This window comes from Ambystoma mexicanum, chromosome 7q, assembly GCF_040938575.1.
Source record: "Ambystoma mexicanum isolate Mex_15411 chromosome 7q, UKY_AmexF1_1, whole genome shotgun sequence".
Taxonomy (NCBI): domain Eukaryota; kingdom Metazoa; phylum Chordata; class Amphibia; order Caudata; family Ambystomatidae; genus Ambystoma; species Ambystoma mexicanum.
Window position 1 is genome coordinate 915,395,430 of NC_090941.1, and position 17,166 is coordinate 915,412,595.

Below are 17,166 nucleotides of genomic sequence, written 5' to 3' on the forward strand. Positions count from 1 at the left end.
CCCCTGCATTTCCCCCCCAACCTACAGAAAGGTCTTGTTCTGGCCCAAAAGATTGGCCGTTTTGTGCCACTGTGTTTGGCCAGCTAACAGAAGGTGCCGCAATGCATTAACAGTAGACAAGTTTCAACCAACTTATGTGGCCAAGCCCTAACAGAGCAGTACATATTCAGCACAGTATCATAGCCAGTCCACTTCATCACCTCCACCCTCCCATCACACTGCCTATCCAGGGTCGGGCAGGACGGTGGGTGGTTTACTCCTCTGACGGTCTGCACCATACCACCCTCTCACAGGCAAGCAGTCAAATACTGGAAGGTGCTGGGGCGGCAGATGACCCAAGCACAGGCTCTACAGCACACATGAACATACTGTATGGTTTACAAAGTGCAAGGACCTTTCATCAGGACACAAGTGCCGGCTACAAGAAGCACATTGTTGGACACATTAACTGGGTGGATGTTATTTTCATGGCCAGAGGCGCAACAAGATGCCGCCACCTGGTGAGCGAGCCAGCCCTTGGACCAGTTCTGCCTCGTTTTTTTAGTGCATCTTAGCACTGCATGACGTGCAGACGAGGACGAATGTGCCCCCACCTTCTCCCTTGGGGCCTGGTTATGGCATCTAGCATAGCATAGATATGCAGGGCTAGCATGCCTGCACAAGGGGTGCTCAATGTTTAGGATTTGTTGCCTCATTTTAAGAACAGTGTAACGCATGTTTGGGTAATCGCTGAATTCTGTAGGCATTACGAATCTGTCTCACTTTGCCCTAGATCTAGGAGGGGGGTTACGTGTCCCAACTATGGGCTTAGTTGTCACAAGGCCATGGTCTCGGTGTAAAGGTCTACAGGGTGAACTGTGGCCACATGGGAACTGCTTCGCAATATTATGTTACCATTTCATGTACCTAGTTGTAGTACAACACGGGTGCCTTCAAACATATGGGCCTTAATTACAGGCCACCAAGAAAATACATATCACAGGTATCTATCTGCCTTGGGTACAGGCCTCAGGGAAATAGAGCTCAGTTCTAGACTATACATTGCTTAGCCCAGACATTAAGTACAGCGGTTAGGTTTAAAGAGGATCCTTCGTTAGTTTAAAGTTATTTATTTGCACATTACAATTTCAGTGCTGGTCCAGGATTCAACATATGCCCTTTGGCATCTCACTACTTGTATGAATGTCTGGTGTGCATGTGGGGTATATAAACATCTGGTGATGCTCATGGGTGCACCTGGTGGCATGAGGTGTTTTGGGAGAGGTGTGTGCGCATGGTATGAAATAGTAAGGTTTAATGGAGGTTTCCCTGAGTGGGTCGACAAGTGGTTAGTTTGGTTTTGAGAGACTGCTGTCCTGGTTTAAGGGTGTTGCATAGACCTAGCTTGCTGGTAAGTGCACCATCTAGGTGGTGGAACAGTTTGGTTTTCAGGATGGATGGCGCAAAGCTCTCCTATACCGACACCTTGCATTACACTGCATTTTCTGCACCACCACTGAAGGGTCTGTTAATGCAGTTTGGACACAGGGTTGTCTAGCCCAGTACCAGCTCAAAGATTGCATCCTAATCCAGTTGTGGGGTGACCTGTAATTCCCTGGCTGTTGTAACCCAATGACTTATGCATTTCTTCATACCTTTATGTGCTGGGATCTGCGTCCATCCATTGGTTTTTGTTTTATCTGGTTATGGGGACTGAATTTGATCCCTATGTGGTCAATTGTATGTTTGTAAGAAAGGGTGGTGTGTCTGGCTGAATGCTGTCCTGACCTTCTGGCCATCTTGGAATGCTGATGCTAGTGTGACCGACCACTCAGGAGAATGCCAGACAATCTGCTTTTCAGAATTCCCGCTAAAGGACCGCAATAAAATGTCCTCAACAGAACCAATAGCAGCCCGGCACCTTGCTAGGGCGGCAAATTGGGAGGCGTGATGGCAGGTCCAAAAGTGAGGGGCACTAGTAATGGGGGGAGTCATTCAGGTGCTGAATGGCTGAGGGCGTAATTCTCAGGCGCTGCAGCTTGGCACCAGAAGTATAGAACATAGGGGTCTGTGGCGGTATATAAAGAGGGGGAGCAGGAGGTGCTCTCCCTCTCTTTTGCCCCACCAGAGACCTGCAGTGCGGCAGAGGCAGCACAGTTTGATTTATGCTTGCAATTAGTTCACATTTTTCCCCCAGTTGGAAACTGCACAATATGTAAACCTCAGATTGACGTTTAGCCTAATAAGAACTGCTAATTGCACAGTACAATTGTTTAATATGGCAAATTTGGAATATATGAAATGAATTCTTCAGTGTTTTGTCAGTAAAAATGTTACTTGGTATTATGTTGCACTTTATTGGGATTCACTGTTGTATGTTTTTATCTTCTGTATGTAAAAAAAAAAAGCTAAACTCAGAAAAAGCTATTACGCAATTCTAGCCGGCTCGATTGACACCCGATGCCCATTTGGGCTGTGACTATGAAAAGGACCATTCTCAAATTTTGCTGTAATTTGGTGTACTTTATTTTTGGGCATTGACCAAACCATACAAGTAGCTTATCACAATAGATCATGCTTACATCTATGGTACACCAATACCATGACACACATTTAGCACAATAAGGAGAATTTTTTAATTATTTTTATTATTTATGGTTTTATTAAACCTTTATAAAAAGTATAAAAAAGATAGTAGAAATGTTTACAATACATACAAATATTTCATCCGCAATAAAAAAATACAACAAAACGAGATAAATATCAGCCATATAACAATCGTCATATAGAGTTAAGATAATGGTTTTTTTTTTAGACAGAGCGATGAGACAGCAGAGAGAAAAGCACCGGAAAAAGAGCAAAGCGGGCAACTAATAACAGGAATGGCCTATGTATATACATCACCAAGTAATTAATCTGGAGTGATACAATTGAAGGTTGCATATAAAGCCAGACAATGCAAGTTAAGTACAAAACAAAATGAGGTGTTTAGCCGTTTCAGGGACTAACTGACAAAATCTACAAAGGCCATCTTCCACCGTAATTTGTTTTCAACGGAATTTAATATCCAATGTTGGAAGAATATTCCAGCGCAATTTTAACAGTGCATGTCGATGATTTCAATTCGGGAAAATGGTAAGTATTGGAGAGAGAGACCCTCTTTTCTTATGTCCGTGTGCTAGATGGAACATAGATTTATATGAGTGGAAGCAGTCAGTGGTGAGACACCAATCATAATCCAGCAATTTCTTTTTAGTTTTTATTAGATTAGTTGTTAGTTGTTCTAAGTCAGAATCAATGTTATAAAGAATTGTTTCGCACCAGTTGCAGAAATTAGTTAAGAAGCCAGAACATTCAATATTGTTACTAACAAGTTCGTATAAGGTATTATGTAATGGGACCTTAAGTTTGGCATAAAGCGTAAGCATCCTCCAATGGACCCGAGATTTTAGAGACACATAGCCTAATTCGTATCGAATTGCATCCAAAGGGACCACATTTGGTAAGAGAAGAACCCATCTCCAAGTGGCGCCTTCGATCACATCGAGTTTAGAGACGGTTAACACCGTACATAGCTCCAAGCCATATGTCAGTTTAGGGGCTATTTTCCCTTCAAAGAAGAGGAGGGCTGGTTTGATAGAGAATCGGTCATATTTACAGTCGATTTTAAGGATCTAGTTTTGGCGGGGTCGATGGTCAAACCATTTATCTTGGCATAGTTGGCGAAGACATCTAAAAGACGCTGGAGCCCCACCTTAGTTGAATCAAATAACAGAAAATCGTCCGCGTAAGCCAACCATACAATCTTCGCAGAGCCAAGTATTGGTGCTATTAGACCCTCCTTATGTAAAATGTTCAGCCGCGTCAGAAACATACTGGTTGAACACCCATGGGGTTCGGACACACCCCTGTCTGACCCCACAGAATGTACGAACAACAGCTGACATATCCCCCTTTTGGTTTAAGCGTATTCTTACACCAGTGTTGTAAACCCCCTCCAAAAGACTCAGTAATCCCTTTGGTAAACCCCAGAATGCAAGCTTGCTCCACAGCCTATCTCGGTCAACGCAGTTAAAGGCTGCCCAGAGGTCCACAGAGGTCATAAAGGTAGGGCCCCTGTCACAACTCCAGGCAGCATCCTGAATGCACTTGACCACAATTCCGTTAATATTTGTAGAATGAGATTTACGGAAACCAGTTTGGAAGGGACTCAAAGGGTGACCATTTTTTTCCCAGTCCTTGAGGTGTAAAAGGAGTAGGGCAGAAAAGATCTTACAATCTGCGTCTATCAGCGCAATGGGCCGATCATTTTTGGGATCGTACCTGCTGCTACATTTAAAGATCGGATAACATTTTCTAATGACCATTAGTCCAGATTGAAGGATGTCTCTAAGCTCAAGGCATAAAAGATTGGCCCATAGGTTAGGATCAGCTTTGCATGTGTTGTTGGTTAGGCCATTCAGGCCTGGTGCTCTTGATCTTTTGCACTCTTTAATTAGGTCCAAGACAGTGTCAATCTCAATAGGGGGTTCCCATTTAAGGAAGGGGCTTATGGGTATACAATGCATAAAATTATCGTCTCCCTACAATGGTTTAAGGGCAAATCTATTGGCATACCAATCCAGCCAGCCTTGTTCCAAGATCAGATTTAATAAGGCAATAGCCGGGTTCGAGTCTTGTCCATTAACGATGGTCCAGAATGCACCCACATTTGCCTTCATGAGGACCTGAAGCATTAATTCGGCATCCTGTTGAAAAGTCTGATGCTTGATTGATTTGCAAACATTTTTATACCCTTGTTTGGTATTTCTAATGAGGCCGGCTCGTATGGTCATATCGAGATTCGATAATCTGAGTCTCCTAAGGACTTTGTTCCTAGTAGATTTTGCCAACGCTAGATCTGGGTTATAGCAGTGGGTATGCCTATCAACAGGGGCAGAGCATGCAGATCATTTGCCCAATTCATCTACTGCTGCCCTTACAAGGGACATGACAGTTGCAGTATTGAAGGTTGCCATTTTCTAGTCATATGTAGTCTGGTTAAGCTTAGCCCTCAAGTTGAGGTTGATGGTGTCAATATTTTTTGGTGTCCAACGGACAGCGAAACCAGATAATTAGGTATAACCTGAAGCTGGGGCTGTTGGGTCCCCTGAAGATGGCTTATCTTAAAGATTGCCGTTAGGATACCATGATTGATCCAGTTATACATATGAATTTGAAACAGCGTGCATCTATTGCATAGGTAGTCGTCGACAGACAAAGATATAATCAAGCATAGAAGTAGCATGACCACGCTGCCAGGTTGTATTGTCAGTTTGAGATTGTGAATAGCCTACCAGGGGTTGTAGGCCTATGTTGCCCAACCCGGCATACATCTATAGCCCGCTTGTTTTTTCTTCGAGCAGCATAGATTCACCATGTTCATCTCACAAATTTCCCATAGGGATTTCTCAAATACACACTCGCAGTTTAAATCACCTGCTAATAGGACATGCCCGGAATCATTAGAAAAGGCCCAATCAAGGATAATCTGAGAGACAGCAGTCACAAACAATTCAGCCACACCCATACCACTGTGCCAGTAGATGTTAACAATTAATAATTTCAAGTCTCCACTACTATATGTAAGGTCGACACCCAGTGCCCCAAATGGAGGCCCAAAAGAGCGATGCCCTTTAGCCCTATGCAGTTGTCAACCTCATCTATTAGCCCCCCTGATGGTCTACCCCCCCCCCCCCCCCCCCCCCCCCCCCCAAGCTCTGTCTAGCATGCTGATCAAATATTTGGTAGCCATCTAGGTATGGGCCAAGGTCATCCAGGTCTCTTGTAAACAGACAATGTTAGCATCTCTCAGCAGCAACAGGCATTCCAGATTAGAAAATAAGTGAGAATTGCCTCTCGAGTTCCACGATTTGAGAGATAAGTCTGAGATGCCAGTTGGATCTGTCCTGGAGGTAGGCAGCCTAGGGCACAAGTTTTTGCCACAGGGCTAAGATAATGGTAGCCCAGTCAACATCAAAATCCTGCTGTTATTTTATTTTAGGTTCTTTAGGGCGGTCCTATCTTGAAGGCCATAAGGATGGTCTGCAGACGATTTAGAAGGTAGCTGTGCAATAGAAGGACCCTGAGGCACTGTTTCCCAAGACAGTCTAGATTCCACCTCAAAGCCCAATTCCAGTAGGGGCTCCATTTGAGTAAGGATCAGTTCCTTAACTAGAGGAGAAGAAAGAATGAGCAGGCTAGTATCACAGCACTCTCAATCTGGGAAAGCCACCCTGGCAGTTTCTTTAGAACGGATTAAGGAAAGGGCAGGTATTTCTGAGAAGAAGGTCAGGACATTGCATCTATTCAGACAAATCAGTACTTCCAGCTCCAGCAGACTCTGTATTTTGATCAAGTGCAACGGTTTCTTATTGGAGGTATTATTGCATTCTTGTCTCTGTAGAGTGTCCAAAGGTTGGCTTTGAGAGCCTTTTAGATTTATACCTTGCAATTTAGCAGTATCTAGTTGCAGGGGCCTAGAAGATGGTTTATGCAGTCGTTCTACCAAGTCTCGTATCCCTGCCGAGATTGATAGGTGTGAAGATACTGAAGGAATATTATCTGGCTGGAACTTCCCCCCCACCCTGTCCCTAGGTCCAGAGGGTGTACAGGAATAAGGGAATGATTAGAATGTTTATTTGGAAGAGAGGCGGTCGGGGAGGGGTGGAGGGGGCAGATTGAAAATAGTTGACCAGGCTTTGCATCAGCAAATCGTTGGGCGTTTGTAGACTTTTTAGCCTGATCCACAATAGGTGGAACAGGGACTTCTTCAAAGGTCCTGGATTTACCGGGGCCACATCCCTGATGCAGGGCCAATGTGGATAACAGCGCTGCAGTCGGGGGGGGGGGGCTGATAGAGCATCTGGCCCAGCTTTCTTTGAAGTATCCAAAATATTGTGTAAGTAGCACCTTTGCAGAGAGCCAGGAATATGTGCATTGACTGAAGTAAGAATGTCAGTTTGGACAGTCGAGTCGACCAATTTAGGTTTCAATGAGCTGGCTAGAGGAATCCCCTGCCACTCCGGGATAGACCCCAAGTTTGTTTTAAATAGAGAGTAGAGTGTGTACAGGAGTTTTAGCGGACAAAATGTTAGGGCGTTTTGTAGCCATTTGCTGCTTAATTGATCGCAGTTTGCGTGTTGCTGGGTTCTTTTTAGGGGCACTGGTCTTAGAAATACCTTCCTGAGTGGAAGCAGTCAAAACAATTGAAGCTTCGCTAGCTGTAGAGTTCGAGCTGGAGATATTCTGTAAAGAATTAACTGTGGAAGGAAGGGGAGTAACCCTGATGATAGAGCAGTCAAGGGCTACTGCCTTAGGTGTCGCCTGTAATAAGGCTGTAGTAGGAACTTCCAGGAGAATTGATCACTTCAAAGCATGTGCTAATCTTGAAAGTCCTATATGGCGAGTGGGTACTTCAATAATATACTATGTGTGTACATTTCATTGTTTAGTGAAAACAAAACCCAATGGGTGGAGCTGGGCAATTGCAAACTATATACACACACAACCAAGAGAAATTGCCAATGATGAAGATATTCTGATCAAGTACTTAAATCCAAATAATTTGGGCTTTTTATTACATTTGTATTAAAGACTTTATACAGTGCATCAATAAAAAGCAGCAATCATCAATTTGTCCTAATTGTGAAGCATGGCCACGAATGGCACAGTTCTGTTGTGTGATGGTCAGTCCAATGTAGCATTCTAGTGACTCATTCTCTGAGCTAGAGAGGAAGTGCAGCCTCCATCCTCCACCCAGCCCCCCAAAAATCTGCCAAAATCATTCGGAGGAGGACGCATTCCTAAAACAATTCCTCAGAAACTGGCAATAGAACCTTGCAAATGCCTAACTGTCTGCACCTTTGAAAGGGTAGCACTTTGTTAGTTGTGAATGGCAGTAAGTGTCCCTAAATTAGCATTCATGTTTTATGCGATAAGAGCTGGGGTGGGGGGGGGGGGCTTTTGCATACGAAACCCCCTCCACACAGCTTCAGCAGACTACCAACAATTAACAAAATAACCCCTTGCCCACCCTTTTCGAACTATTTATTTCTTCATATTCAGTTATATGTATCCTTACATTGAGAATGGGGTATATACAAAACAGTCACTCAGTTTGTTTAATGTATTATATATGTCAGGTTGTCTAATTATATATATTTTTTTAGTAACCAAAGTGTAAAAAGCAGTGGTCAGTCAAGACCTACATTTCAGAAATGCACCCTCCCCGGATACTGCAAGTGTGGCCATGGGCAAACTAATTTTGCTTGGTGTGCTTTATCTGCAAAAAAAACGTACGTTTGTAGAAGTGATCATTTGTGGTGTATACTATTAACAAATCATTATATCATGATTTTAGCAGATTTCAGCGTTGCTCTATAAGTAGTGGTTGTTCATAAACACACCCAGGGGAGTCATTTTACTGTAAATCGTTAGGGCACCAACATAATAGGATAGCTCTGTAGGCTGAACACCTGCTGCAGAGACCTGTATGCAACATGCAGATTCACTAATGGTCTTAAGACCTAGACAGTGAGAGGAGATGACAGTGGTAGGCGATGGACGGATCTCTCAGTATTGGACACTGTATGGTGTCTGCAATGAACAGTGTGACACGCAAACACTGGGTATAGACATTTTCCGGAGCATATGGAAACAATATGTCCATTAACCAACAGTTGACCTGGTAAAAGGACAGACAAAAAAAAGAGACAATGTAGTTTCATTGCAATCTTAAATTATAAAAATACAAAAATTATACTGACAATCACACCTGTCAACACAAGTAGCACATGGTGCCAGCACTAAAAATGCCTTGCTTTTTGTACACCCTCCCCCCATTATGACCAGCAATGCAGAGAAGAGCACCCTTGACTAGAACAAGGAAGAAGGGTCCATGGGTAGCTGAACTCCAGGTATGCTGTTGCTGGTTTGTCTTTGACTCATTCACACCAGACTTCGCTCATCTGCTGCTGCCCTTAACCCTGCTGAACCAGTTTTATGCCTCCCTTAGTTCTTTGGCCTTTTCACATCAGCAGCTTTCCGAAGTCCACCACCAGAGCTTTACACAGAATATTTGCCAGCTATTGGGGAAAAAATACAATTATATAATAGTTTATTTCTCACCTCCCTTTTTCATTTATTACACTAAGTACACTGGAGGTGGGGGTAACCCTTCTACCCACACAAACACATTAGGAGGAAAAAGGCTTTCAGCCATCTCACACCCTCCTTCCCTCTGGTGTTGTTCTGTCTTAATGTCTTCTGGCTAATTGTTCACCACTCATCTCTCGACCTGGTTGGCAACAGCGCATATTTAACAGTTTAAGTGAATTAAGCATACCATCTGCAAGTTCCACATGGATTCATGCTTCATTTGAAAAATAGTAAGATCTGAATAATATTGGAGACCCTCTGCAGGGGCATGGCCACCAAAGCGGAGAGGGATGGACCTCTCCACCACCATGCATTTAGGGTTTCTAAACATAGCGAGATAAACAAGTCATTCTGCTTCACGAAACGATCTACTTTCAGAGATGTTCTGAATCGCCGTAAAGCTTCAAGATGCTCCAAATAAGCACCAATTCCAACGCAAAACCCAGACCAAATAGACAGTGTGCCTCGACGACCGCCTCCCACAGGAACCGATATGGCTAAATGGGCTAACGTTGTAAAGTGGGCTCCTGGAGGAGTGGCTTTATTACCGTGGACAACAGTCTCCACTTCCTGCCAAGAGAGCTTGAACAGACGAATTGCGAGAAGAAGCGGAATGTGACTGGCACCGTTTGTGCCACATCCCTTGCTCTCCTCTGCGGCTGACTGATCAGTAGCACTAACAGGTCGCCGCCGCTCAGCCGCCATTAGCTGGGGGCGATCCTTTTCTCACATTGCTTTTAAACCTTCCATTCTGTACATGGAGTTCACAAACAATGAACTTCACGTCTGCCTCGCCCCTCGATCTCCGTTTACTAATGAGCCTTTGTAATGCAGACTTGCTGCTCTGCCCACCAATCAACATTAAACTACCATGTGTGGCAATGTTCTCAAAGGCGCTAAAGGTCAAATTAGTATGTTAGAACTAGCGTTTAATCTGTTGGCGTTTGCTTAATTCATTCAAATAGTGAACAGTAACCCGACGGCTAGTTGCAAGATTCCAAACGAGCCCTATCCTTTTCGGTTTGAAAAAGAGCGAAGGCCAGCTTCACAAATCAGAACTAGCACGCAACAGGTTTAACAAGAATGTAAGCGGCTACGTCCCAAAAACAGGCCAGATCACCGGTGGTGGCCAATGTAGACCGCAAGCAGTTCTAGAAATAACACCAGTGTAGCCAAGCCGGCTATCTAGCCTAATACCACTATGTATATAGCATAAGCTATTTTCATACATGCCAATCCTCCACTTGTAGCCGGGACTCCCTTTTTAAAAACCACAAATATTGATTTTTGTTCATTTCGCCCTGCTAAAATATCACAAATACCCATGCAATTCAATGGACAAATTCAGCCCTCGCGTTTTCCATTTCACAATCTCCCTCCAGGGCGATCTAAGAGTGGCAGTATGGGATTTTCCCTGCCAACTAGTGAACAACCACCTCCCTCACACGCAGCTAGCTGAAGGTGCCTCTTGTAGAGGGACAAGATAATGGATTGGTTTGCTTCACACTGTTCAAAACGAACTAAAAAAGGACCATTTCATATCACCAAGAACTTCTGCCTAGTTTGGGCAGGGGGGCGAAACATTCTAGTCCACAACGAGCGTCTCTTCAGGTACTTAAAATACTGAACATCTGACTCCTCCGATTACATTTAAGTTATTATCTAGTATTTGACAACATCTTTGCGGTTAGGTAGACAAGGCTCAACTTTTGTGCAATAGCTGTCCATCACCCACAATGGAATCTGTTCACTCTCCCACCAAGCCTCTCACTCGCCAATACAGTTCAATGGGCTCCCACCCACCAAAAAGCATCCGTTTTCACCCACCAGGGACAGAAAAGGTTCAAAGCTATGCAATATGCATGTTTTAGACAGCACATCAAGGTCACTATTAGGGGCCTTGCAGACTTAAGTTACTGTTTCAGGGACAGTGACACCAGGCACTATGGCAGTGCCCCATGAACATCGAGGACCCCCATTCTCCCCCCCCTTTAACAATCTTCCAGCACCGAGTCCACCAAAAGTTCCCACCACAGCCGGCACTGAAAGAACAGCAGGAGTTCTGAGTCACGTGGGTATGGCAAGAGCATGTGAGGTGCTTGAAAAGACTGACCCCTGTAGCACAGTGTTATGTAGAAATACTTTGACGCATTTAAATTCTGGATGGCTTGGCTTAAATTAATGGATGATATGCCTAATTTAAAAACTCACGATGTACAGTCCCACCCCACAAACATGGGCAAGAAAAACTTTCTCAAAATGTATTTAAAAGAATGGAGTCCACCAAAGTGGTCTTCAAGTTTAACAAGGGAATCACTAGAATGTTAGATAAAGAAATTCCCGAATAAGCCTGAAACATTCAATCTCAAGTCTATATATTATACTCTAAAAGATACCAAGCATTTTCTCCTGTGGTTTCTTCCATCTAGGCAACAACCTATTTGAATAACATTGCTGCTTTTCAGACAGTGTAGACATTTATCTCCAAACACTATTTTTAATCAAAACAAGTATGGTATCGGAGTAAAGTTTACTTGAACAAACATTTGAAAACATTCATTCAACTTAATTCAGGCAAGAACAGAAATCAACCGATTCCCACAGGTTCGAATTAGAAAAATAATGTTTACAGATTTGGGCACACTTCTCTGAACATGTGTGCATTCTTTTCAGTGGCATTTTTCCTCATTTATTCAACTGGAAAAATGTGTATTTTTAGAAAAACATGCACACCAACAAACAGATGGAGCTGGGCTCTTGCACATCAAATCCACCTGCATTCTTACTTTGAAAAAGAAATGGCAACTCCTGTGACTGCTGCTGACCACGCACACTTCATTTCAGAACAGCCTGAAATGGGATATCACTTAATTGTTTTACACTTCACAAACTGCCAGTTTGCACATTTATTGACCTACAAGACTTGACCGACAGCATTGGGACACATGCATGGATACCAGGTTTTCTCCCCCACATGTTTACAAATAAATACAGGAGATAGAAAACAGATTGATTTCGATCTTTATGTGTAAAAGTCAGTACAAACAGAAAACCGGAGGGCCTTATATCTAACAACACCTATCTGTCAAATTAACATTTCCCTCTATTCCCAGCCCCTTTAATGCAGGTCATTTTACATTGGATAATGTACAGACAATTTGGGCCCATCTCAGGGTCCCACTCACTTTTGAAATGCACCTTTTCCTCTCTTGGAAAAGCAACAGGGGCCCAGTTAGTCTGGAATTACTCAAGCCAGCTCCTTTAAGCTGGCTGTATGGAAACCAATTTCCAACATGGACTGATCCCCTCGTTCAATGGCTTCCGTCTCCAGTTTGCATGGCAAACGGTAATCCAGATGATTGTGTTCTCTTCCCCATGGTCACCACTCTTTAGTTGTATCTAGTAAAACTACAATGCTCATCTCTCCATATGAATTAAATACCTGAAAACTGTGTGCATGCTATTAAAGATCTTTGACTCCTCCAGAGCCTTGTGCCTATGTGTGGTTTACTCCAGTCCCATCACTACAACGATGGGGGTTGTAGTGATGCTTACACCTGAAGTATGACAACCATTTTATTTTTATTTTTTAAAAAGAGCTTTGGATGTGAACTTGCAAGCTTAATAAAGATCACCATCTACTATGGATCAGTGCGCACAATTACATGTACACCTGTGTGATGTTTATGTTCAGAGATAAGTGTCTCCCCCCCCCCCATCTCCAAATCTTTCCACAGCACCCCATGCAGATTTCATATGGGGTGAAGACATTTTCTAATCTTCAACTGTTCCCACATTGATAGAACCTTGCTTTGAAAATAAATGATTTTAATTTCAAAGGCCATCCATTAGCTTTCTATTCAGATCTGAGAAGGAGGAAATGGTAACTTCAGTCTGTAGATGGCACTGGCAATACATCCCTTGCACCTTTTACCCGATAGAAAATATATCAAAGCAAAGTTTCCTTTGTTGGACACAGAATATCAGATCACCTGGTGACTTCATCTAAAATAAATGGATTTTAGGAGGGGCCTACTCGATGGGGCAGCCCTCCTTGAAGTGGTCCATTTAGCCAGCCATATGGCAGTGTCCACAAGGTTAATGTGAAAAAACGGTTTCAGCACACAAGATCAATAGTTCTTTGTGTCCTCCATCTTGTGATGTACGTAACTGAACTAAGGCTACGCTTTAGAAAGTTTAATTTTAGACAGTTCCAAGTTAACAAGGTCCATCAACAATATGTTCAAGCATGTGCATTTCACATTTCAACTACTAGATAGTTATTCCTAATAAAGTTAAAACAAGGCAAAATGCACAAGTAGTTTACGTGAGAATTCCATTCTATATTACATTTAAAATTATTTTAGTTAAAATGAATCAAATGCAAGCATTTAAAACAAATGACAGGTTTGTAATATACACGTGGTTTTTCTATTCATACTGGAAATCCAGGAACATAGCAATTGTGATGAAATCCTTGAATTGTTTAAGGATTTAAAGCTCTGAGGATATGTCCTTAGGCCTGCTAAATTCTTTAGTATGCCAACGGTCTGGGCCCCGTCTTTTACATGGGGCACGGTTCTCATCCTATCCTTAGATTTATCCAGCCAGTCTTAATGACATTTACAGGCCCTAGAAATAGTTGCAGTCTTTTGCAATTTACTGTTACTCTTTTGAAAATATTGTTGGGCAAAAGCATGTATTCACTTTCACAGATGTTTCCTTTCAATCATGGCAGCAAGCAAGATGCCCAATCTAATAGGAAGCATCATTCTGTGAATAGCACCTCTTCTCCTTTCAGAAAGTTGTCTTAAAGTGAAATAAGAGAAAAGCCCATCTGCACTGCATTTTCTGCAACACTATTTTGAACCAATGTCACTGCCATCCCCAGAAGAGGTGTTGGTGTTCTTGATTTGCGTAGCAGTAGGTAGTGATGTTCAGTCTTCTGCCACAACATTTAATCATCTTCCAGCAGCAGCACTACCCATACGCTCAACTCTGGCATGGCAGCAAGTGTTTTACAGATGGGACTGGTGTTGCAAGAGCCAAGAAGCAAAAGATCTCCATGCTTGCAGCAGTTGAGACAGGGGAGGTATGGCTGGCCGGCATTGGGAGGAATGATAGCAGCACAAGGGTTTTGAACCTGTCTGATGATCAGGGTTTTAGTGAAGCCTTCACCACATGATTGAATTGGACGGCAGTAAAGTCTGTGACCCCAGACAAAAGGGGGCAGTGGGCAAAGGAGCATTTAGTTTCCCACTGCACAGGGAGGCATAGCACTGAAGGGGAACATGCCACAACCATTGGCACTCTGATCAACAGACCTTGAAAGGAGCAAAGCCAACAATTTGAGCGTTACACACCCAGATTTATTTTAACATGTGACAGGGGTCCACAATAATGAGAATTCTAGAGTTGGGAAAAAGCATGTTCCACGGTGGTAGGTGCAATTTCGAGCTTGCTTTGATTACATACTCCCAATAATTCCTTTTGGAGGAAGGTGTGATCATATGAAATGCTAATAGGCACGTTGGATCATTTTCTGGGTTTTCAGGGTAGGCAATAGCTTGATAGTGCAAAAAGGGTTGCATTCATCGTAACGGGCAATAAGTGGGGGCATGCCCCAAAGGTGCGAGATGTACACAAGTATACAGTGAGTTACCGTCTTGGGGCACATTATCTTGAACTGCATGCAACAGCAGGAATATGGAAAATACACCAGTGAAAAAGGTCTGAAGCTGTTTTGGTGCAGAGGGTTCAGAAATCTTCCAGTGTTTTGCGTTTAGGCAAAGCAGTTTAATTAGCCAACATTATCTAACAGCGCAGAGGCCTGCACGGAAAGTGTTGAAGATTCAGATTATGCATGTTCGCCACATGAAAACAGATTAATTTCAGTAGTTGAGAAAGTGAGCATTAGCAGGTATTGCGGTGAGGTGGGGAGGGAAAGCACTTGGGGTGTACAATGTATTTATATAGGTCTGGTTGAGGGTCATTCTCATAAAAGGATCTTGAAAAGGCTTGTAGAACTTTTGCGGACCTATTCCTAGGGCCGGGGGGGAGGGAGAGGTGCTGTAGAGGCATTACTGTGTGAGGGGTGGTTTGCCCTTTTTGTCTAGTCACAGACTAGAGGGCACTGAATCAACAGTGGACAGGGTAATGTCCTGACTGGTAACAGTTATAACACAAAAAGGAGGGCAAAACGTAACTGTATGTGAATTTTCTGCAGCACAATAGTTGTTTCACAGACAATGAGTGGCTCACGGAGAGCAGGGTTGTATTCGAAAGACAAAGGATAGTATGATTTTCTTCCTATACGTGACCATTGGGTAATGCATTACATTTTGTGGCCGACTAGATGGACAGCCACAAAATGTAACGCATTACCCAATGGTCACGTATAGCAAGAAAATCATACTATCCTTTCTGTCTGTCGAATACAACCATGCTCTCCATGAGCCACTCATTGTCTGTGAAACCACTCTTGTGCTGCAGAAAATGCACATACAGTTGCGTTTTTCCCTTTTTGTCACCAGCCAAATGTAGTGGGCACTGGAAAAGCTGTAGACCCGATCTACAAACGGCAAGCTTTAAATGTGCACTCTAGCTGTATATTAAGGACCAGTATGGAGGGCATCAGTAGTAATTATGCATTCACCAAACAAAGTAGCTCACAGTTTTGCAGTGTTAGGTCTCAATTTCCATGAAATTTCAGGAAACAAGCACATGGTAGGGCTGTGGCCTTATGTTACAGAGCCAGAAAAGAAGGGTGCAGGTGCATTTTGTGTTTTTCCTCAGAAGAATGCAATGCTGAAGCGAGTGGTTTGTGAAACTGAAGCAATGTACAAGGGGCTGGTCTATTTGGGGCACTGAATTTAGTACACCTGGAGCTTTTCTAGTTTTTCTTTCCCAGCTGGCAGTGGTTCTTGAACATATGGGGGCTTCGCCAATAACCCAGCAGATCTCCTTAGTATAAAGACCCTTTAAACAGCTCCAATAATGAAAGTTTTAATCCTAGTCCTTGGGTAATGTGTAAACTCATGAGGGTGATGTGAGCATGGCGTTACCAAGCTAATGTGTCCGACTGCAACGGATTAAATGAGTAGCATTATACATCTCCTTGATGAACAGGAAGATTGGTGTTTTGTCCCATTGATGGTGCCATGGGATTATTACATGGGGAGCTGGTTATCTAAAAGCTAGGTTTCTCTGCAACAGGGTTTATATAAAAAAAAAATTCCACAGCATACTCGGTAAACAATCCAGAAGATGTAAATACATTAAGGACCGTACAGGCGGCAAGGATGACGGCTGTGCTATTGCACCTGTGTCAATAGTTGTTTTGAGGGTTTGGAGCATGGGTTTTGCTCAATCGAGTAGTGGATTTCAGTAGTTAATGGACGTGGGCTCTGACTTGCTGCCCAGTGAATCCTAACTGGTCGTAGATAGAATGCTCAATTTTTGGATAAGTAGCTGTTGGCATCTCATAAGCAACTTGTGTGGGCATGCACTATGTACCGGTCACTTTATTCCCAAGGTTAGCTCAGAGGTGCTGGATTCTCAATAACAGCCATTCACACCTGCTCAGCACAGGTTTGTTTCAAACTCTTGCTATGAGACAACATAATGGGGGATAAATTCCATGGCCACGAGGATTCTTGTCGAATTGGATTGAGATCAGTGTTCATTAATTAATGAAAATTAATGAGCCTGGTGCAGGAGGCAGAGCGAGAAAGCACTTCCTTGTTTCTTAGGCTTTAAATGTACCAGAAACGTGGTGGATGTGTTGGCTGTGCAGTGAATCATTGGGGTTTCAGGGAGCAGATCATCAAGAAATGCAATTGCCACACGCATATATGTCGCAAGGGGCAGGGCTACTAATGGGCTGCGGTTAAGATGTGGAGAGGATAAATATGGAGTGGCACGGTGGGGCACATAGGTCCAGTAGGCACAGTGCATATTCAGATTCTACTTGAATGACCAATAGATCCA